Raw genomic sequence first — 23,775 nt, 5'->3', positions numbered from 1 at the left:
GCAGCGTATCAGCCAGATATGACTTAACTCTGAGTCTCCTCTACTGGGTAAAAATCCAGGAGCAATGCAAGATCAAAGATCTTGTACGGCCAAAAGAGGTGATGTGGACTGCCCCATCCATAGCATCCTACACCCCAACAAGGGATCCAAGCAAGATGCCATAACCTCAGTTTCATAAATCACCAGCACACTGAACCCAATGCTGGTGGCTTCAGTGTGCTGGTGTTCAGTAATATTACTGTTCTCTTTTCCTTGCCTTCAGTTACAATATCTCAAAGACCTAAAAATACTACTTATTATTTAGCAATCCAGTAATTCTTCTGAGCACCACTTAGGTTGAAAAAAAAGAACCCTTATCAGATGCGACCAACAGCACTGGCCTTTGTCTAGAAGTGGCACTATTCAGACAGTCTCAAGAAAGGATTAAAATGTAGCCCAAACAAGTCTTAATAAAAGCTTATCTGAGGAAAAAAAGAAGCAACACAATCCCTTATGAACTGATAAAACATTAAATAGCCCACTGCATTCATAGCTTAAAGGGGAAAAAAATAACCAAACAAACAATATCCTTCGTGTTTAGTTTCTTTCTAATTCTGGGATGTTTTTAACAACAAGCCTAGGCTTCACCTGAGGGTAACGCAAAAAGGAACACAGAAACCCCAGTGCGAATGACAACTGAAGAGCAGCCATCCGCGTGGGGGCTCCTCTTTCCAGAGCAAACTGAGTGAGGTTTTCCAGTGAGTTAACCAAGGAAAGGGAAACTTCATAAAAAGCCACAGTGGGATCTGCCTGGAGAGTATGCTTCATGCAAGTATCAGGGTCAAAACCATTCCCCCTGCCCACTACCAGCAGCCCTCCCAGATGCCCATCTGTTTGCTGTTCCTTCCCTTTTTCAAAACTGCAGCACAAGCTGCTGGGAAGCATGCAGTGTGTGGCAGGTAATTACAGAGCAAAGCAGAACAACCTCAGGGGATAAGCAGCAATTTAGACAGGCACTGATCGCTGACCTTCCATTAGGGCTACATGAGATCTCTGCATGTGAAAGCAAATTGAAAGACACTTTAATTGGCACCATCATGCTTAGAGGGCTGGGTAAGCATGAACTGTGAAATTCTGAAGGAACAAATCTATATGCCACAACTGCTCATCTGCACTAAACAAAGGCTCTAAAAATGGTCACCTGAACTTCGCAAAAGGCAGCTCCATCCTTTGCTGCAGGGAACCCAGAGCCAGCCTTGCCACCTCTGCAACCACACATGCAGACCACGGTTTCAACATTCGGCCGCAGATGTGGCTGTTCCTTGCCTGCCAGACTACCTGGGGCTGGAGGCCATCAGCCAAGTCAAGCTCTCAGCCTGTCAAAACCCAGCATATTCACAACACACAAAGTCGGGCTAGAGAAGATGAAGTCTTGAATTAGGCTGTTCAGCTTCCATTCAGCTCCTTCCAGAGCCTTTCCTCTATTGCCACTGGAGAAAAGTTACTGCTTTGGACATAAGCACTTCAGACGCAACTTTGGTCCAACCCAGGACAGCTATTTTCATGGTGTCTTTGCCAGCAGATTACAATATATGCCCACATACTTTAAGCATAGTTCAACAATATCAGCAAAAGTTTACTGATAGGAGAAATACTTTCCTACCAGAGTACTCTAAACTTGAGGCGGACACCTCCTCCTCCAAGCGCGCACCAGCTGGAGCAAAACCCTCCTTGCTTACACCCGAGGGTCAGAAGAAAAGCTGACCAAGGGATGCCCTGAGATTCCTGCTCATTTCATAACAAGCCGCTGCAAAAGGAAATTGAGCTGAGTATTCACATGCTTAAGGCCATTTAAAGTAGAGACTAGCTTTCTAATACATCAGGATTATTCTGGCCTCTGAGGGCAAGAGACAGAAAGGAAGAGAATTACACTTCTTTTCAGGAATATAAAAGCACTCCTGAAGTTCCCCTAAAATAATAAGTAGGGTGGGGTGGGGGAGGGAAGCCCCCCCCCCCCAAAAAATCATAAAAACAATAACCCACAAACTTCCCTAAGGAAAAGCTTCAAGCTTATGGAACATCTATATCCACATGTCATCACGGGTACAAGAAACATGGGACCAATCACTGGCACAACACTGGGACACATGCTAGATGTACTGCATCCCACATGGGCAGGGAATTTGCAAATAGGATTGCAAGGAGCAAGACCCCAGGGAATCAGGGAAAACTGAGTAGCCAAAACAATCCTAATTTGCCAGCTGATATAGATGTTTTCTCAACAGGAAGATAATAACAGGTCTTAGGAAAACAAGCCACCCCTGGAGAGAAGAGTGTCATTTTGGCACTTAGTTTTTCCTAGTCTTCTCAGGAAGAGTAGGAAATGGCAGAGACTTCCCCCACTGCATAAATTCTTTTATCAGGTTAAATTAGATTAAATCCCCCTGGGAAAATTGCTCTACACAGATGATGGGTGTTCTTGCCTTGATTCTCATGATGCTCCTATCCCAGTGACTGAGAAAGTGTTTAAAAGCTTCACCCCCAATTCTTTCACAAAGATATCACTCCACTACCTGCAGGCAGCATATACCCACTTGGACTGAACGCAAAATACACCTAAAAGTCTATTGCTACTTCCCCTCTTTCTTCTGGTTTCCAAACAATCAGAAGAAAATTGAAACTCAACAATTTCTCCTTGCTTTCTTAAAGGAACCATGACAAAGCTGCTGTGCAATTGTCTGCTATCAGGGGACAGAGAGGGAAACAAGGATAAAGCAAACTACAGGAGTTAACCTGCAGCAGAAAACAAATCAGTTATGTGCCCAGACATGGAGTAAAGCTTCATTTGTCAGAGGAATAAGTATCAAAGGCTTTGAACATAGTCATCCACTCCCTGGTGTTACCCTCAGAGGTCTGGTGTCTGCAGCACTAACAGCTAATGGTAACAAATATGCTTTTGTAAAAGGAGTGGTGGAAATGTCAGGGGAAATGCAAGAACAAGAAGGGAAGATCTCTAAAGCTCTGAAGGGTAACTGTTCACCAGAGAAGCCAATTGAAGACCCAGAATGGTTAGGAGCAGTTGGTGAGAACAATGAGGCACATGAAGAGAGTTTGCCCCTGGAGCAGTACCTGGGGAGAAGAGGAAGAGACAGCTGCAGCACTGTCCCAGGTCATCCCACAGGGTATCTAAAAAAGGTACTCAAACACGGGGATGATAGTGCCTGAATTACCACAAAGCTCAACCCGTGGTGGGCCTCCAGTGGCCCCAGGAAGGGGAAGCCAACAGGACAGTGCAGAGCACTGTGTGGATGTACTCTTCCCATAGATGCTGTGGTTAAGGTGAGTTTGCTACCTCATTGCTCAACATCAGGACAAGAGGTTGGCTATGTCAACCACCAGACCCTGGACAGCAGTTTCCATCCATCCACTGTTGGTCAACCTCCGTGGCAGCTGTCACAAGGAAAATCAAGAGCAATGCAGACTGAATTATGCACCGCAGCAAATGCAATGCAGTTCTCAACTTGTGTTACCCATCCTTATGCTCTCACAGTGGCTTAAGCTATTTTTTCAAGTCAGCATTTAGCTTTTTTGCTAGCTAATACAACATTTCCTCTCCCTTCCCCCCAGTCCAAGTATTTGGTGAAATCGCTTCTTCTGCAAATTGTGCTGCAAATGCTGAACTTTTGCCAGTTAGACAGGGAAAGCCTTGACTAAAAATAAACCACATTTCAGAAAATAGATCCTTCCCAGTACGATGAAGTAGTGGATAATGCATGCAAGCAGACCTGCCAGGAGAAAACAATCTCCAGATTTGCACAAGAATCTCGTCAAGCTCAAAAGACAGAGCCATAATTACCATGACTTATCCCATCTTAAAAAGCACAGAGTTAGGGGAAAGGAGAGAGGTAGGGGTGAGGGTGCTGAAGTAAATCAAGTTTCCGCAATAACAGAAGTGCCACCACTGCCACTTGCCTGCATCCCGTGTGAACCAAGCTGCTCTTAACCCACAGGGGAGGAAGAGGTCAACACACCTCTCCCTGCATGGCCACTACAGGAGGCAAAACCCTATTACAGGAAATTTGCTACAACTCAGGCATGTAAGAGAACAACTTGGGCTTTTGCCACCTGAGTCACCAGGAGTCTGGAACACTGACTCACTGCTGGCTCCCTCCAACTCAGACATACCTGTGACAGCTTGCTAGCAAATGGAGGCACTCCTACCTTTGCTGTTCCCCTCCTCGATACGGTTCTCCCTTTATCAAGAGGCCTTTTACACTAGAAAATTAGTGCAAGAAAAGGAAAGCACAATGAGAACGCTCTCATGGGAAGCCCAGACAGTGCTCTACTAAGCAGCTATGCTTTAAGCTCTGAAGCGGAGAGCACATCTGCTCACATGGTGCAATAAACCCCAGGAAAAACAGGGGAATTGGGTGGAAACAGCTCCACCCCAACTCCTACTCCTCCATTGTGTTTGCTGCACCGCCCAGACAGTCCTGATGAACCAGGTTTTCAAGTAAGATTGCTTTCCATAACAAATACATTTCACTTTTTTAGGGATCAAGGAAACTTCACACAGCCAGTCATGACTACGTCCTCCTGCAATCAAAATGGGCTGTTCGGGAAGACCAAGTGCAAGGCAATGCCATTTTGGGATGAGATCCATCAGGGATTGAAATTTGCAGAAGCAGATTCCTTTGCTCTTACAGCAAGCTGAAGGCTCAAACTCAGCATGCCAGGCCAATCCCCCTTTGTCCATCGATGGTTCCATGGCAGCATCCATCTACCCACTTCTCAGGCTTCGCCTAAGCAACCACAAATGGCAAAATATTCCACTCCAATTCCAGTGGTTGCACACACACCTCTGATCAGCTGCGAACATAATTCCAGTTAATAAAAAAGTAGGCTGCAACCCAGCCCTGTATTTTCTCCTCAGAGTAATGCAGGAATTGAAACTGAGGTGCAGGCAGACCTCCTGGTACCACAGTGCGGGACATCACTAAATGCATGTTCGGCATCTCTGCAACTACAACCGACTCAAACAGTCCACTTACAGTGCCAAACGGTTTCAAAGAGCGCAGACAAGATTTTTTAGTTGAGCACGGATGCCTTAAAGCAATAACAAATCAAATAACTCGGGCAAAAGGATGCACTGGGCAGCACAGAGAAGGCACTACTCCACTGCTTCTGAAAGCAATCAGTGGCAGAGCAGAGCATTAATTATCCAGGGAAGAATAAGCTGCTACAGGCTGTTCTTGCTGTACATTAAGAAAACAACAGCAGATTTGTTCGTGGTTGGATAGCAACATGCAAACATCTTCCTCCCACCCCCTCTCTGGGCTGCAGGCAGGCACATGTGGTGGGGAGCTACCACAGGCCAGCAGAGCAGGAAGGCACAGTTAGTGGTGCACGCAGCCGCAAGCTCGCAGCCGCAAACTCGACTGGGATCCTCCAGCTGACGCTACGGGAAGGAAAAGGCCATGCCTGTGTTTGGAAGGAGCTTGGCCTCCAGGAGCTGCTCTGCTGTGTTTTCCAATGTTCTCCTCAGAGCACTGCCAGCAAGGCTAAATGCAGACCTTACCTTCTGCTTGGTGTTTCCACAACACAGCTGGATGGAAAAAACTCTATTCACTGCACAATGTCCTCTCCCACAGTATCTGTCAATTCATACCTATAGGGCAAACCTTGCACGTTTCACTTTTGGACACATACAGGCCCTCTCCTCCTTGCCAGGAGCACAGCAAACGTACCTGTTCAGAGCATAGGCTTCTTTTAAGGCACTCACAAGGAGCCAGAACACAATCCCCATCAGTATACAGGAACTGGCAAATCCTGTAAGCATTCCAGATAACATTAATTAGTGCCAGTAAGAAGAATTGGCTGATGAAAGGGAAGGATGGCAAGGAAACCTCGCAAGAGGTGGGAGAGTGTTAGATCTCAGCCCTGAACAACCTCCTGCCTAGCCTTGGCACCACAAAGGAGGTATCCAGCACAGAAGTCAGGGGACTTCTCCAAAATCAGAGAATGAAGCCAAGGTAAGAAGCAAGACAGTATGTCCCAAACTAAGGCTGGTTGTCCAGCAAAGCCTCCTCAAGAGTCAATGCACTGAAGTTAATATCTAGGTATAGGAGCAAAAAAGAGGCTGATAAATGCTATGAAGTGGTCACCTGCACAACTCCCCTACTCCTCTCCCTGAGGTGCTGCTGAAGATCTCCTGCTCCACAGCACTTGTGCAGTTTCTTCTAGTTTGCAGAGCAGGTGAATCCCATCATCTGATATCAGAGCCAGCTGCTTCTGGTTTTCTATTATTACTATTATTATTATTGATTCATCATTATGATTTCATAGTAAGTGGTTTTATTTTTCCTACTGATTGCTCTATAAAGCTTTTGTACATCAGTCATGCAAAAGACATCTTGCAGCACTTAGCAAAAGCTGGGACAGAAGTCACCTCCGCAGGCTTCAGCAACACCCTGCTGCGAGCATGCCAAAGAAAAGGCATCAGGAAAAAAAAAGATGCTTTACTGGTAACAGTTCTAAGCAGTCATAAGGAGACATTTTTCTGGTGATCCAACTGAAGCAAAGATGACTGCATCTAATACAGTTTTAATTTTCCCATTCTGTTCATACAACAGTTCAGGGACAGCAATAAGAATGATGGATGAACAGCCATTCTTGAGCACACTGTAACAGAGAGAGGATTTGAAAGTGGGAGGAGTTAAGAAAACAGGGTGTGACAACTTCTCCAGTCAAAGCACCAAACCTGCAAGGGGAAGGTACAGGCTTAGCCAGACAACATCTTATGTACTTCCTGCTGACTGGTCCTCATTATGTACTGCAAGAAAGCTTACTCATGCAGCACATTGGTTTACCTTGGACTGAGAAAGAGAGACTTGCTTGTTTTCCCTAATGTCTGCGGGTGACTCACAAAGGACAGCCATTGCCAGCTGGTATTTAAAGAACTGAGAAAAAAAGTAATCCATTCACCCTTCCCCCCTTCTCCCCTTTTTCCTTTCCTATTACAGAAGAGCTGTAAGCATTTCTTAGGACAAAAACAATGCTGAAGACCACAAGACCACAGCACAGACCTTGGACTCCAGCCTCAAGCACAAATTTTCCATCACCATTTATAATTGCTCTCCCTGTTGCTTTACATTACCACTCTAGCCAAAACACAAGAGTTATTTACTCGTTTTATGTACCTCCAGGAGGGTCTTCTGTTTTATTTCTGAAGTCAGTAACTGAACACCATTCCGCAGTGGAACATAAAGTCTCTACACAAAGACAGAAATAATATAACAAATCCAACCTGGCCAATAATCTTCAGTGGCAGCTTATTTATAAAGGTATGGAAAGACAACTTTCCTCCTCTAGCAAGGAAGTTCACACCTTAGCTTCACATGGCTTAAGCCTAAAGAGGCTGCATTAGCTTTGTAGGATTTCAGCTGCATTGGGCCAATGCCCACTCCTGCACCAGAGTTCAGTAGGTGGGGAAGAGCAGCACGTCTGCCATGCAGACAACCTCTTCTTCATTCCTCCTCCAGCTCCTTTTTCCTCTAACAACTTTCTCAATGCAATTGCTACTATTAGACAACATTACAGAAACATCACAGGAAAAGTTCAAACTTGCCTCCCAGTACTGCTGAGCAAGGCAGAGATGCTTGTAGCTTCTCTAAGTGCTGTGGGATTTAATCAAACCCATGTGAAGGTGGCCTGGCCTGCCTTCCCAAAGCAACCACAGCTCTCAGACAAAGCATTTTGTCCTACAGCAGCCAGATACACTGGAAACACAGCTAAGTGCCAGAGAATCAGACCTCTGTCCCCAAACTCCTTTGTTCCCAAAACTCCCTTTCTCCAAGTGTCCAGCACCACTAACCTTAAGACGTATTTGGTGAACATCCAATTTGTCCACTAAAACATGCAGTTCTCAGTGTTACCACCCCTCTCTCTGCCCTTCACCTTGACATCATAATGTGTTGCTTGTTGACAGACTGAACCAATGCTGCAGAGACACAATAATGTTCTATTTCATCCAGTGTGGAAAATAAAGAATAACCAGAGTTTACAAAAAAAAAGTAAGTTATGTTCATAAGTCAGACAGGAAGATAAATCTACCCTTAGCTTTACAGCTAGAAGAGAACAAGACAGCAGGATTTGTTGTGCTCCTTCACACAGAGGCACTAACACATCAGGCCCTGGTCTGCAGTGTATTTAAGCAGAGATATCATATAATCACAGAGTGGTTTGGGTTGGAAGGGACCTTTTAAAGATCATCTAGTCCAATTCCCTGCCACGGGCTGGGACATCTTCTACTAGACCAGGTTGCTCCAAGCCCCATCCAGCCTGGCCTTGAACACATCCAGGGATGGGGCATCCACAGCTTCTCTGGACAACCTGTGCCAATGCCTCACCACCCTCACCAAAGAAAATTTCTTTCTTATATTCAATCTAATATTCTCCTTGCTATGTTGAGCAGAAGGTCTTATTTAAAAGCTGCGCTCAAAGTCCTCCCAGAGGGATACCTCCCCTAGGTTAAACTGGGGAGCCGAACACTTTCAGCACATACATGAAGCCATCAGTCAGCAGTGCACCTCAAAGGACTCTACCAACATCATAGGCTCCCAGAAATCTTAAAACACTTTGCAACCCTTACCCCTCCTTTAAGGGAGGAAAACTGTTAGAAGCAAGACATGCTCTAAAAGGGGCTACATGGCTGCCCTTCAGCAAGCCTTGCCCATTCCCTTTCCATGCTCATCAGCTTAACTGATCCAAAATTACCCCTTAATGCCAAAATACAGTCCTGCCTTTTCCCTTCTACCCCTTCCACACATCCCAGACATCTCTAAGCTTGTGTAGCAACCATTGTTTGCTTGATCCAACTGGAAGCCATCCCAGAAAGAAGAAAAAAAAAGTGGAAGGATTTCTGGCACGAGAACAGCCTGAGATCAGCTAAAGCTGGTGGGAAGCATGACCTCAGAAAGACGGCATAGTGGTACGTCTGGAAACCTAGATGAGGCTTTCAAGCTACCACGCTTTGACCCATCATAGCTTTGTCTTTGCACAGGGGTAAGTCACTTTAAAATTACTTTAATGGCTCCATTCACTGTTGAACACGCCTAGCCACTCACTTTTCTGAAGACCCATCCAAAACCAGCCTGGTGAAGTGCTACCTCAGTTCTTCAAACTAGACTGATGCCCCCGAACAACCACACACCACAGCTATGCAAGACTCTTAGCTTACTAAGGAATAGAAGTAAAACAAAATTTCTCCAAGCAGTCTGGGGATTTTTTATTTTTTTTTTCTCTTGGTGTGTTTTGCCATAACTGAAGACTGTTCTTACATGGTTTTCAGGAGAAAAGGAGCAAGGACAAACATATGTAAAGGATCTAGCAAAAGCTCTTAAGCAAAGCAGAAAGCAGGATGCTGAAAATAAATACGTAAAGCCTTTTGCAGCACCAAAGTTCAAATCCATCTGGACATTTCTGAGTCTGTCACGGCAGCCCACAGAAGGGACTTTCCAATTTCTTGCAGAGAAACCCTGGGAAGTAAGTATGGAAAAAAGGAAGCGCAGGCTCAAACTCTAAGCCAGCCCTTCATTCTGAGACATGACCTCCCCCAACATCACCATGCGTACAGAAGGAGAAGGACAGCCTTATGTGGTCCCTGCAGGCTGGCTTGTCCGCAGCATAGGATGGCCCAAAGCTCCTCCATCTCCATTCAGCATCCTCCTCCTCTGGCACAGGGATGAATGGAGGAGTCCTAACAGACCCAAGTGCACCTCAGCGTGCCAGAGGGGCTGCCAGCTCAAGCCTTCCCTTCACACCAGCCACTTCACCTCCAAACAGCAAGAGCGTGATCCCCACCTAAAAAAGTACACACCACAAGGCTGTGCTGAGACAATGGAGCTGATGCACCACCATCCTCAGAGGTACCATCCAAACATCTCAGTAGCAGTCCAATGGAGCTCCCCCATCCCTAGCTCCTTACAGAGGGGAAGGAGGCAGAGCTAATCCTCTTGTTTTTCTAAGTTTATGCAGCATTAGCCACACAGGCTTCTGCTGAAGCTGCCCCAGGGCCCCCAACCTGTGATCACTACTGTGGTCACATTGAAACCACCAATTCCGCCAGCTTTCAACAAGGACAGATGAGCACAATTTAAACCTTCACATTCAAGCCTCCTTTACACAGCCTCCACAGGAAAACCCAGAGCTTCTACTCTATTTAATGCAACAACAACAACAACAAACAAAAACAAACAAACAAAAAATAATCACAAAGCTACTCAAACTGAGTTTCCATGGCATTAAAATCAATTAACCAGCTACATGTCTCCAACAGCTTGTTCTCAGTTTTCCCAGTAACTATTACCATGCGCACTTCAGAAATATCTCAAAGCATCCTTAAAAACATTATGGACTTTATCACAAAGCTCAAGCTTTCATCTTTGCAGAAAAAAAACCCAAACAAAAACACCCACCAAAAACCAGCAAAAACCCCAATCAAACTACAGTGGATTAATTCAGGACAATCAATGCTCTATCAGCTCAAGCAGGATACTGGATAACCTATCTTTTCATTTCAAAGCCTCCCACTTCCAGCAGTTGGAGAACATGGACAAGTAGCACTGTTCGACCCACAAACCAAAGACCAGGAATGTGTTTTCCAGGAAAGGCCTGGAGTGGCAATCATCCCTCCTTACCCAGCATCTCTGTGGATGGATCTCTCTGTCCATCCAGCTGCCCCCATGCTGGATCCAGCACTCTGCAGGAGGTAATTGCTTAATCCCCGAAAGACTGAACTACTTTGACAGACCACAGGAAGAGGGGCTGACTCACAGCACTGAGAGGTGAGGGAAGAGAGAAACAGTAAGAACGAGACACCACAGATACAACATTTTTCAAGAAACTGAATTCCTAAACATGCAGGTAATTTACTTACCTGCTCCCTCCTCATCTACTCTGTACTGAAATGTTTGATGAGATACACAATTCACTATCAGTACAACTTTGCTCTGCTTAAGCCCACATCAGATGTCAAGAGCTACAAAAGCAGGAAAGAGGACACCCAAAAATTTCATCTTGTGAAGAGAAAACCACACTACTGAGCTAAAACTTGAGTAGTGAGCTAAGATGCAAACGGGGGAAGCTTTAAAAGATGTACAAAAAGCAGCTGCACTAGCTCAGACCAACATCTGCATCCCCCAACATCCTGCCACCATGAGCAGCAGACATGGTGTACGCTTGGTCAAGGCAACTGCTGGAGGGGTTTCCGCAGCACAGCCTCCAAACACAGGGCAAGCTGCAGCTTTAGCTGCATGCAAAGCGTGACCCTCACTGATTAGGGAATACAAATTAAGGGAAGGGGAAGCAGGAGATTTAAGAACCTGAGCCACGTGGTGAGCCTTAATGAGAGCCAGCTTATTTCTGGAGAGCGAGCTGGCCCAAAGTGTGTGTGTAAAGAAGCCAGGCACATCTGCACAGCTACTGCAAAGAAAAGTAAGAGTTGCATGAGCAGGTTGTGGACTTTGGGTGGCTGTCCCAGCTGCTGCTATGTCACCGGTAAAGCCCGCACGCCACTTTGCTGAACCACCCACACCCCTCTAACAGCAGAATGTCAAGCTGCTGAGTACACCAACAAACAAGGATTTCTGAGCAAGCTGGATTTAACCCTGCTGTCAGGATGCCAGCAGGGCTCCAAGTCCTAAGGAGATCAGATTTGTATCGATGGACACTCAGGCAAAGCTGGCATGATGGGGGTATGCAGGGGGTTGAGGATCCCCAGCACTTGCTTCCTCTTCATGAACCCTTTTTTGCCCCCTTGGACTGATGACAAATAGTTTCCCACAAGGAGAATCCTGTGCTGAGCTCCAAAAGGTGGGGGCAAACACTTTGTCTGCTAGACTTTGGGGGCACCACAGCACTGGGGCTCACTGGTACTGTGAGCTCTCACCCTGTCAGACAACTGCTCAGCAGCTGCCCGCAGCACGGAAGTTCCTCTGCATAAAGCTGAACAGTACTGTCTCCTATGTTTGGCTTCCAGGATCCGAGCCACAAGGAGAGCTAAAAGTATTCCAATTAACCAGTCCTTTTCAATGCAGGAGTCACTGATGATGCCATGAGGGTATTATACAACTACAAACAGGAAGATGTGGTCTGCAGAAAAAATAATAATAAATTGAATGGGCTGAAACAGCTGGGCAGGACAGTAACCTCTGAATTCAAGTGTGGACCACACCATCCAAGAATGCAGAGGAGCTCGTGCTACTTGCAATTGTGTTGCAGCTGCAACATTTAATATGTTTGCAAGCTTTCTGATGTGATACACACAAGGAATCATTTTTGCTTTGCATTGACTATACACAGAGAGCTTGTTCTGGCTGTATCCCACTCAACCTGTTTCCTGAATCGGCTGGCTGCTTAGCTGTGTATCATCCTGCATGTCAGGAGTTAAGCAGGAAACTTTTATCGCTGGTAAAATCCTTTGCAGGGAGACGGGTAGGCTTCTGAGCTAAGGATTTCTTCATGTGCAGATTTAGCACCATTTTTTTTTTAGCACTGCCCGGTGTTTATGCTGACATCCAGGCTTTAGACGTCATCTGTGGGTAATACAGGAGTATATTACTCACAGCAGCACACCTGGGAGAACTAGCAAATCCTCTCCATTTGAGCCAGAGTGTTGGCTTTACTCTGGAATTACATTTATCTCTCCGGCACTAGGCTCCCATTAATGGAATTACCAGGCAGGCTGCTTCAGAATTAACACTTGAGAGAGGCAGGCTGGGATGGCACCACTCCAGCCTCAACCCGCAAAGCCGGCACTGTTTCTCCATCCTTCAACGAGCTGCTGCCCTAACGAGCCCGACCCCATGACGAGAGCCAGGGAAACAAAAGAAACAAACCCGAACTGTCCAGGGCAATCAATATCTTTCTAGGAACACCCAGGCCTCTTGCCAGCTCTCTTCCAACCCCAATTTAGCTCTCCTGCATCACAGAAGGGGATGGCACGCGCAGGAGCAACCCAGTGGGATGCCAAGCCAAGAAGCATGGCTGGTGCTCAAGCAGACACTTAGGCGAATCTGCACTGGTCCCTCTGCAAATACCTGATGCTGAGAGTGTCAAAGCAAACCCACAGCTAAGGGCAGCACCCATCCACCTCAAAAGTCACAGAGCAAGCACTCGAGTCTGAATAGTTGTTTCAGAAATACCCACTGCTACGTAAAATGGGGAGGCGTATCGTAGCAAATGAATCAAGACTGGGCCTGGGAGATTATCTTGCACACACTAGAAAACTGCCTTCCATCACATGGCAGCTACTGCACTGCCACGCTGAGCAATCTGCACCATGGCATGAAACCATCCATTAAACCACCCCTGCATTACCCGACAAAATGGGCAAATGGGAGCAGTGCCGCAGGCTGCCAAAAGCTAAAGGGGATGCAGAAAGCAACCCTGCTGCAAAGCTACACCGACAGCACTGCAGCTTCTCTGGGGGCTGTTTTTTGCACAGAGCAGCTGTGGGTTTGTTTAGGTAGGGTTTTTTTTCAGTCACCTGCAACAGGACTTCTCTGTCCTTGACAAGGAGCGAATGCAAGGAGAAAACAAGAGATTCACCACCACTTGAACAATGTTTGCCCCAGGTATGGAGACCCAGGTGCACAGTACTGCCAAAGCAAGTAAAAGACAGCAAGGGGAAAGCTTATTTGCAGAGTATAGACATACCCTTACAACAGCTTGAGCTGTGGGAGCTGAACTACTCTCTCCTGTAATTTAAATGTAGGAGAGGAAAGCACAGGAATTACTCCAGCACGACTGTGAACGACTAACAGGCTTTGCATTTCAAAGTCAATCTTAACACATGCTCTTCACTGTGATTTTAATTCAAAAATAAAAGAAAAAATAGGGGGAAAAAAGAGAATTTGCTGTGAGAAAAGATCCTGTACAACCCTGTTATTAAACCACACAAGGAGCAAATGAGGGAGACTGGCTGGGGCTGACGAAGCAAGGCTGAAGGCAGCCCTCTTTTTTCCCCCTGGCCCTTCATTTGCTCTGCTAGTTGCTCTCGGCAACATAACGATTCAGGGAGGCAGACTGCCCCGTGACAGGAAAAACATATGTAACACCCAGACGGTGAAACCTCACATCTGAGAAGAGCATCTATGCAAAATGCAGCCTGAAACATTTTTTCCAGCTCCACACAGTCGACTTGATGTACTGCAAAACCAAGCTGGTGAAATGCTATTGCCTGCATCGAAGGTGAGATTCACTGGCAGGATATACTCTCAAGCATCTCCCTGTTTTCTGCAGGTTAGAAACAAACAAATAGCTAGATAAAAGCCTATAGGCAAGTTTACAGGGTCCTGCAGCTCAGGGTGATGCAAGAGAGAGAACATCAGAAAAAGGAATCACACACGTTCAACACTCTTCAGCCTGGCACCTGGGGAACAGCTTAGCCAAGGAAACTACTTTCTTTCCAAAACAACGATGAAGGTAAGGAGCCATCGGAATTATGAGTCAAGCTCCAAAGTAAGAAATCATACTGGTGGATGGGTGCGGCTGCCTGTTTGGGGTTTTTCTACAAGATAAACATGTCTTTTGGAACATGTTTGTTGGCCAGTCTTCCCTCTGCTGGGAAGAACACCCAAAAACCAAGAAGGAAGCTCACAACCCTGAAAACAACAAATGAAAGGCCCGTCAGTTTCCAAAAAGCCGAGATCATGCTTCACAGGCCCTTGAAAGTAAGATGCAATGTACTAATATGTCGAAAAGGACAAAAGAGGAGTAAATTTAAAATTCCAAATAGTTCTATAAAATATCATTCAGAGAAGCTGTTAACGAAACTCTGCAAGAAGCAGAGCCCCTTCACAGACCAGAACCTGTCAAGTAAAAGAAATAAATAATATTTTTAATCTATTTTTCAACTGTAAAGCTGTGGGTATATAGGAATATTTAATCAGAAATTCACAGTCTAGAGGATGCTAGCTCCACAGACATATCGAGGGAAAAAAAAAGTAGCTTGTGTATCAGAGAAAGAACTAATGCAAATCCCTTAGGAAGTGTGTGAAATTGAGCACAGAATGGTTTTGAATCCAGTAGAACAATGCGTTGAACGAAGCTGAGATAGGAGTACACCAGCACTGCAGGAAAGCAAAGAGTGTAAAGCACCCAGGAGCTCGATGGAGCAAAAGCCACAGCAGGTCACATCGCTCTCTCCAACTTCCCCTCTGCCCAGTGAATTGTAATAACTTCAAGACAGTCGTGGAGGGCCCTGCCAGCTCAGCCCAGGACCTTGCTGCTCTGCAAACAGCAAAGTGTTAAGAAGCCACCACAGAGGTTATACAACAGAAGCTATTTTGCAACCCCTTCCGTATAGAAAGTATTTTGCATTGGCCTTCACAACAGTTCAGTTTTGCCTTTTCTTATTCAAGAACACAGTGGGGAAGAAAACTGACCGAGCAGAAGGCAAGCAATTTACTAGAATGACAGGTTGTTAACTAAACCCTGCCAAAAACAGCTTTAAATTAAAGCATCAAGCCCATGAATAGCTTCCTCTTCCTCAGCACAGCACTGGCAGAGAAAGGTCCCAACACTTGCTATGCTACACAGGCCCTTATCGAGCACATTCCCTTTTCCCAACAAAACCAGGGCACCAAATCCTGGTTGGACCAATGCAGCTCCCCAGAAGGCTCCAGCGCACATGCCCTTACCCACCATTTTGACAGGCGCCAAAGATCCCTGCTCTAGACACAGCATCTCCTTTCTCATCCAACTGAGTTGACCTTAACTCTAATTCAGCTGGAGCACAAGAGCAAATCATACCATTTCTTGAGGGAGAAGACCTCATGATTCACCACGATGCCAGATTTCACTTTTTTGGGTGCTGTTTTTAAAGGAAGTATTGCAAGGCAAGGGTGGGGGAACCAACTGCAAGCACCGGCTTTGACAGATCAAGCACTCGAGCTGCCACATCTCCACTGACCCTGCCACCAGCCGGGACCAAACCCGACCATCCCAGCAGCACTGCCAGCTATACCCCACACGGAGCAGGGTATTCCGGAAGCTCCCCCAGCTGCCTTTGGGACACCCAGTCCATACCTGTGCCACCCCACACGACCCTAGAGAGCAGCAGGGCTGCGGAGGACAGGTCACCACCCTGTGAGCATGGCTGCTGGGAAGGCAAAGCCTCCCGTAACAGCAGCGGAGGTGAGCAGGGGCAGCTCCTGCGCGGCTCCATCCAGCGGGAAGGGGGGGTGAAACAAACAGCATCTTGTTTTGACCTCCATGCGGCCCCACCACGACTCAAAGGACTGCCTCAGCTCCTGGCAGAGTCTCTGCGGGGTGCACAGCCCCATGCTCTCACCCTCAACGCAGCCCCACCGTGGCAAACAGCTCTTCGCAGTCCCCGTTCCAAGCACATAGCCCTTTGCGGTCCTTCACCCCACAAAATGCCTTCCCCTGAACACCAAGCCGAGCCCTTCACAACCTTCCCGAGCCCCCCATCTGTGCAGCCCCTGGGGGTCCCGGCACCTCACGCGTTCCCGTTCGGGGTGCCCCAGACACACAGCTCCCCACAGACCCCGAGATGCTCCCGGGCACACACACCTTCGCAGACCCCCATGCCGCTGGGCACGCAGCCCTCTGCACACCACAGCCCCCAATGGCTCCTCACACAAGCCCTTGGCAACACTACCAGCCCCCCCCGCCCCGGGTGCTTCCCCCCGAGCGGACCCCGCTGGGTACTCGTGCCTCTCAAACCTTCTCTTCTCCTCTCCTGCCCCGTCCCGTCCCGCCGTACCCCCTCCGGTCCTCACCGTGAGGAGCCCCGCGGGCAGGCGCGAGCTCCCAGCCCCGCCGCGCATCCTCCCGTACGCGCCCAGCGCCCAGCCCGCTCCCGCGCAGCCGCACTAGTGAGCACCGAGCGGGACGTAGAACGGGCAGCGCCGCACGGCGTCTCGCGAGAAGAGAGTAGAAGTGCACGGGCAGAGGAAACTAACGCCAAGGGGAATTAGCTCAAATGGTAGAGCGCTCGCTTAGCATGCGAGAGGTAGCGGGATCGATGCCCGCATTCTCCAGAGTTTTTTTTCCACCCGTTTTGTTTAAAACTTCTACCTTTACTATTGACGCGTTTTGGTTTTGTCTTAAAAATGTCTTAAGTTCTTATTTGCTTCCTTAAAATTCCGAAAGATACATTTGCTTAACCCGCGGTTAAGGCAAGGAGACTGCTGTCTGCTGTACGTGCAGCATTACAGGAGGCCCATTTGCTTTCTCATTTAGTTTTGGACAAGGGCAGAAACAGGGTGCAGCACCCACTCCCTCCAGCGCTTCTTATGGCAGCTTCGGCCCCAGCCCTCACCTGCTTAACTCGTACAGGAGCAGGAGAGCCCCAGGGATCCCCTCTCGTGGAAGCTTTTGATAGACTCAAAACTCATTAGCAAATTTGAGAAGGAATCAAAATACCTCAAGAAGGCATTGATATACATACCTTTTAGTGAAAAAAGGCAAGATTTTGCCCAGTGAATTTATCCAGGTGTAAAATTGAGCCAAATATTCAAATTCTTACATGTTGATATTATTCTGCTGCAATGAGCCAGAAAGAAAAAAACCCAAATAATTTAAAGAAAAAAGAGAGTGGTTTAAAAACTGAAGACATATGGAAAAAAAAAAACAAAAACAACCCCATAGGAATACACTCAGTTGGCATTTCCATCCCAATCACAAGCTGAACTGGAAACCGAAGGTGGAAAAACAATTTTGTGCACTTTCTCTGGTTACATACGTGAGGAAATGATCTTTCTGAGATATTTCATCAGCAGAGAGTGGAATTCAGCTTTCAGGATGCCCACAGATCCCATCCTACACCTGAGTAAACTGCAAATCATCCCCATCACCAGATGTGTGCAGTGGGCCTGGGGCAGGCTCACCTCTCTGCAGAGTGTACACATGAGCCCTAGGGTGGCTGATGAGAGATCAGGCTCAGAGCCCCTGCTCTTAAATCCCAGGGGACGCCCCAGTGTGGACCTGGGGCAGTGGAAAACATCCAGTGGGTGCCTTCCAGACCAACCAAATTCTTCTGCAATAACCTTCTATTAAACCACACCTTCAGAAACAGTAAGTAAGAAGCCTCAATATTACTGCATTTCCCTTTGAAAAGAATAAACCCAGGGAATCATTTTTTGTCTGAATAAATCTCGTGCAAAGATTTTTGCAGAGCAGCACTATTTGGCCATGGTCTTTTTGCACATCTATAGCCATATCTACCTAAGGCTGAAGTCCTGCCTATTTCACCGTTTATCCTGCAGGTCTTTTAAAGTCCTTCTAACCCCACAAACCTTTTTTATAGGCAGCATAAATGTTAATTGCCAATAGCCCAAAGAAGAATAGGATTGAAAGGAGGATGCAACAGCTTTTCAAAGAGATTATTTGGCACAAATACACATGAATTCTCATGGGTAGCCTCAGGGAGTCTGGAGAGCCATGTCTCCACCACCAGTGGACATCTTCCAGTCCTTTCCAGAAAATGCCAATGGTAACATACAAACTGAAGTCTGAAAAACAGATGGGGGTATCGTTGTTGGGGGATTTTTAGCCTGAAGATTCTATTCTTGCCTTTTAAAGCTGATTTGCTCTCTGGCTTCTGAGTCCCAGACAAACTCATAAAATAACAAGCTGTCACTACAATGGTCTTCAAAGCTTCAACAAACAATTCGAGTCTTCCTGTGCAGCAGGATTTAACAGGAAAGTGAAATCCATCACAGATCACAGTCTCCTATTTCAACAGCTGCTAAGCAGGCGGCATGAAAAGACTGTATTATGAGATAAATTTGTGTCTGTGGTCTGGTCCTTTCATTTTTCCCTCTAGCTTTGGCCCCATCTCGACCCTCAACCCCTGCAATATGTTGGTGACCATGGGCAGCCTCGGGATGATGGAAAGGTTCATAAGGATCCTAAGGCTGGTCAGACTGATGCTGCATCGCCCTCTGCAGACTGGCAGGCAACCACTGCCACGGGTTGAGGCGGAAGATGCAGAAGGAAAGCAGGGTTAGCCAAAAAATCCCGCACCCTCCCCACCCCCCTTACTTTTCTTGCAGGTCTATGCAGTACGGTGGTTAATGAACACGTCTGGAAAGCCCCATTTTCTTGGGGTCCGTTTTCACTAGACCCATGGTGAAAGCCTATATACCCAGGGATAAAACACTACGCATATACTCACAGTATTATTTCATTATAATGATTCCCACTCCCTTTAAAATTAAAACCAGCATGAAACAAAGAGACCAGCTTTTCTTTTACAAGAACAAGATGACCACATCAAAACAGCTAAAAATTCCTCCCTTTCTTGTGGGAATCTATAACGAACTAGCACAGTATGGAGCATCCATATGTGTGCATGCACACATGCAAGTCAGGATGAGCATTTGCCTGGATTTGCCAAGGGGCTCAAAGCATGCTCGGCCACCTCACAGCTCTGAGACATATGCTACCAGTGTCTGTTTACTGACCTCTCTTTTATTTTGCTCCCAAGGCATCACTTGAGCCATAGTGTTGGGTTCTCCGCTTTGCCCCGCAGATGCTTTTGCTCCCCAGTGCTTTTATCAGTTCACTGGCTCTTCAGGAATGACCCTAGTTTTGCATTTCCTCCACCTACAAAGCCTTACTTCAAGTCACACACAAGCTCAAGGAACAAATTACTTCCAGCAATGGATCAAGTAGGAGTTCGAGCAAGGCTGTCACTGCACCAAATGGAGCTGAGCACATGCTGAAGTCTTTCTTACTGCTTTGATCCCCATGGCTGAACTTACATAATGAACTTGCTGGTAGGTACCGCATGGTCAAGTTAGCAAAAGATCTGTCACTACCCTCAGAGTCTTATTGTCTTTAATTGCAATAAAGTACATGCACAGAGGCATCATGAGAGCAGAGAGGACACAACGGGAAACTGCTAGAGGGGGGAAAAGGCAAAGCTTTCCACTCATGCTGATGAGATTAATTTAAGTATCCTCTCGTAAGTTTGCTCTAGGGCTACGTGCATAAATTTAGGTTTAAAATGAAGCAATGTTAAATGCAGAAACACACCTCAGCTTCCCCAGATCCCAGGACACAAGATCTACCCTTGCTGGGTCCATGCCAGCCGTGCCCTGAAGTTGCAGGCAAGAGGCGGGCTGCACCATGTGCTCCCTCCCTGCTACAAATGCCGAAGGAGGGGGAGGCCCTAAAAAAATTGGGAGATAAATGTGAGTGACCTCAAAAAGGACATGGAGAAATGGTGATAAAAAAGAAGTGAACACAGGGCAGATGTCACTGTCAGACTCCTTGGGGAGTCAGACCTGAGTCTGTGCAAATGCACAAGTGGACATACCTTCCATGCCAGGAGTCTGTCACTGTTTCTGTGGAAAGACATGCACATGCATTTCTTACCTGTGTTTGCTGTTGCCTTTTTCAGCCCCACTCTGCATGGTTTCCTCTGGACCCATGTGAGTCTCTGTGAGTAGGCCAGCCTGGTCCTGCTTGCTGGGGAAGAGCAATAGATTTTTCCTGTGATGTTTTTTGTTGTCCCCACAGTGAGGGCAGCCAAAGGGACAACACGGAGATAGAAGCTGATGACATCTTGGCATGGCTACCTGACTTGTAAACCTAGTTTTTCACCAGAACAGTCCAGTGTGCAGTGGATGCTTTGTCCAGGGCAGGGCGTCTACAGAAGTTCCATGTGATATAAAGCACTCTGAAACCTCTAACAAACACTAGACTTTGTCATTTAGAGACTGCTGATGTTGGCAGCAGAGCAGAAGCTGAGAGCAGTGAGATGCCAGCGGTGGATGCATATGAAATGACACCTTTGCTGCTGGGCTGAATGACAGGCATCTGATTTCAAATTACCTGGTAGGCCAAGGGATGGCCTTTTGCCAGTCTTCACTAGTGGCCTCCCTGAGAGCTTCATGCTGAGCAAGAAGGGCAGAGACATCCTTCACCAGCTGCAGCACCCCACCTAACTGCCTGACAGGGAGCATCCTGGCAAGCATCAGGCTTGTGCCATCCCCAAGCTCATAGTTGGGGTTCAACAGGTTTCAGGTCAGACTGAGGGGCACAAGCACTGTTGTTGCCACCCCTTTGTGTGCACAAACCTGTGTTTCCTGGGAGATAATACAGAAAATGTGCACCCTCTGGCATTCAGCTCTCTTCTGGGCACTAAGGAAGGTGGGTTTCAGCTCTTTGAGCTCTTCTAGTAGTCTTTTCCCAACTCCTTCAAAGGAAGGGTAATAAAGGCAACTGGAGTGACACCCTCCAGTGTTCCCCATGGAGTGCAGGGTTGCTGCTGGTCAGCAGTTGTAAGAAGGAAAATCTTAGCTGGTCTTTTGCCTCCAGCTCATTTGCAGTATATGGAAACATTAATTACAATTCTACAGGTACATAGTAAACAAAAAACAGACTAGGGACAGCACAGGCCCCCTGAGGAAGCTCTCGGGAGAACTGGCTAGACAGGATTTGGAGAAGGCTGAGGTTCTGAATGACTTCTTTGCATTGGTCTTCACTGGCAAAGGCTCCGACCGCATCAGCCAACTCTTGCAAGGCAGACGCAGGGACTGTGAGAATGAAGACCTTGGGCCCACTGTAGGAGAGGATCTGGTTCGAGACCATCTTAAAAATCTGAACGTGCACGAGTCCATGGGACCTGATGGAATCCATCCGCGGGTCCTGAAGGAGCTGGCGAATGAAGTTGCTAAGCCACTGGCCATCATATTTGAAAAATCATGGCAGTCAGGTGAAGTTCCCGACGACTGGGAAAAGGGAAATATAGCCCACATTTTCAAGAAGGGGAAAATGGAAGACCCGGGGAATTACAGACCAGTCAGTCTCACCTCTGTGCCTGGCAAAATCTTGGAGCACATTCTCCTGGAAGGCATGCTAAGGCACATGAAAAACAACAAGGTGCTTGGTGACAGCCAGCATGGCTTCACTAAGGGGAAATCCTGCCTGACCAATTTGGTGGCCTTCTATGATGGGGCTAAGGAACTGATGGACAGGGGTAGAGCAGTTAATGTCATCTACCTGGACCTGTGCAAAGCGTTTGACACTGCCCCACACGACATCCTTCTCTCTAAATTGGAGAGATATCAATTTGATGGATGGACCACTCGGTGGATAAAGAACTGGCTGGATGGCCGCACACAAAGAGTTGTGGTCAATGGCTCAATGTCCGGCTGGAGACCAGTAACGAGTGGTGTCCCTCAGGGATCGGTGTTGGGACCGGTCTTGTTTAACATCTTCATCGCTGACATGGACAGTGGGATTGAGTGCACCCTCAGCAAGTTTGCTGATGATACCAAGCTGTGTGGTCCGGTTGATACGCTGGAGGGAAGGGATGCCATCCAGAGGGACCTTGACACGCTTGTGAGGTGGGCTGATGCCAACCTTATGAAATTTAACCATGACAAGTTCAAGGTCCTACACCTGGGTGGGAGCAATCCCAGGCACAGCTACAGGTTGGGCAGAGAAGAGATTCAGAGCAGCCCTGAGGAGAAGGACTTGGGGGTGTTGGTCGATGAGAAAACGAACATGAGCCGGCTTCAGTGTGTGCTTACAGCCCAGAAAGCCAACCGTATCCTGGGCTGCATCAAAAGGAGCGTGACCAGCAGGTCGAAGGAGGTGATCCTGCCCCTCTACTCTGCTCTTGTGAGACCTCACCTGGAGTATTGTGTGCAGTTCTGGTGTCCTCAACATAAAAAGGACATGGAACTGCTGGAACAAGTCCAGAGGAGGGCCACGAGGATGATCAGGGGACTGGAGCACCCCCTGTATGAAGACAGGCTGAGGAAGTTAGGGCTGTTCAGCCTGGAGAAGAGAAGGCTGCGTGGGGACCTCATAGCAGCCTTCCAGTATCTGAAGGGGGCCTATAAAGATGCTGGGGAGGGACTCTTCATCAGGGACTGTAGTGATAGGACAAGGGGTAACTGATTAAAGCTTAAACAGGGGAAGTTTAGATTGGATATAAGGAGGAAATTCTTTACTGTTAGGGTGGTGAGGCACTGGAATGGGTTGCCCAGGGAGGCTGTGAATGCTCCACCCCTGGCGGTGTTCAGGGCCCGGTTGGATGAAGCCTTGTGTGGGATGGTTTAGTGAGAGGTGTCCCTGCCCATGGCAGGCGGGTTGGAACTAGATGATCTGGAGGTCCTTTCCAACCCTAACTATTCTATGATTCTATGATTAATTAATCTTTCCATCGTTGAGGATAGGTGGAGAAAGTGGGTTACTGTGACCTGCAATTAGCATGTGATGCATCTTGACGCATGCATGGTAATCCTTGGGGAGAAGAAGAGCCATAGAGAATTTGGGAGGAGACGGTGTAGGACTTGCGTCCCTGCTTGCTGCAAGAGGCAGTTTCAGGGAGGCATGACCAAGACTGTGCCTGGGGAGCACTTCCAGGCCATGTGAGCATCCAGCTTGTGTAGGAGAGGGGCTGCCTGTGCCCTAGCCCCTGCGGGGGGGTTAACCCCCGGGGTGAAGTGGCAGGAGGCAGTAATTGCTCAGCATCACCCTCTGTTCACGCAGGACACGGCTTGCCTGATGAATGGAGAAACTATGCAAACTGCAGCACCCACATCCACACTTTAACAATGTGGTGGCCTCATTTTGGTAGATCCTTCAATGGCAACTACTCCCTTGCTCTAGACTAAACCCTGGCAAGTGGCTACGTGATCAGGGGTACAAAGTTATAGTTGCCTTTAACCATCACCAGGTTTTCTGCAGTATTTGCATTGTCCCGAAGCCAGGTACGACCGGGCGGGGGAGCGCAGCTCCGTGAGCCGC

The 23,775-nt window shown here is 47.4% G+C and overlaps 1 protein-coding gene and 1 non-coding gene across 4 annotated transcripts in view; one reads left to right on the top strand and one right to left on the bottom strand.

Moving 5' to 3' along the window:
* LOC136017994 (uncharacterized) overlaps window positions 1-16,872 on the bottom strand; it is a 77,805-nt gene extending 60,933 nt beyond the window's left edge. For 2 of the 3 annotated variants that reach the window (XM_065686814.1, XM_065686818.1), the window contains exon 1: window positions 16,785-16,872. The gene's annotated coding sequence lies outside the window, so the exon portion shown is untranslated. Of the gene's footprint in view, window positions 1-5,726; window positions 5,809-16,784 lie in introns of those variants that run through there. The other variant, XM_065686815.1, reaches the window with a different exon arrangement.
* Window positions 16,873-16,972: 100 nt separating this feature from the next.
* TRNAA-AGC (transfer RNA alanine (anticodon AGC)) lies at window positions 16,973-17,045 on the top strand. Its single transcript has one exon. It is a non-coding gene; the product is annotated as a tRNA-Ala (tRNA).
* The last annotated feature ends 6,730 nt before the right edge of the window (window positions 17,046-23,775 follow it).

The sequence above is a fragment of the Lathamus discolor genome, chromosome 6, assembly GCF_037157495.1.
Source record: "Lathamus discolor isolate bLatDis1 chromosome 6, bLatDis1.hap1, whole genome shotgun sequence".
NCBI lineage: Eukaryota > Metazoa > Chordata > Aves > Psittaciformes > Psittacidae > Lathamus > Lathamus discolor.
This window is presented reverse-complemented; position numbering and strand designations above follow the sequence as displayed.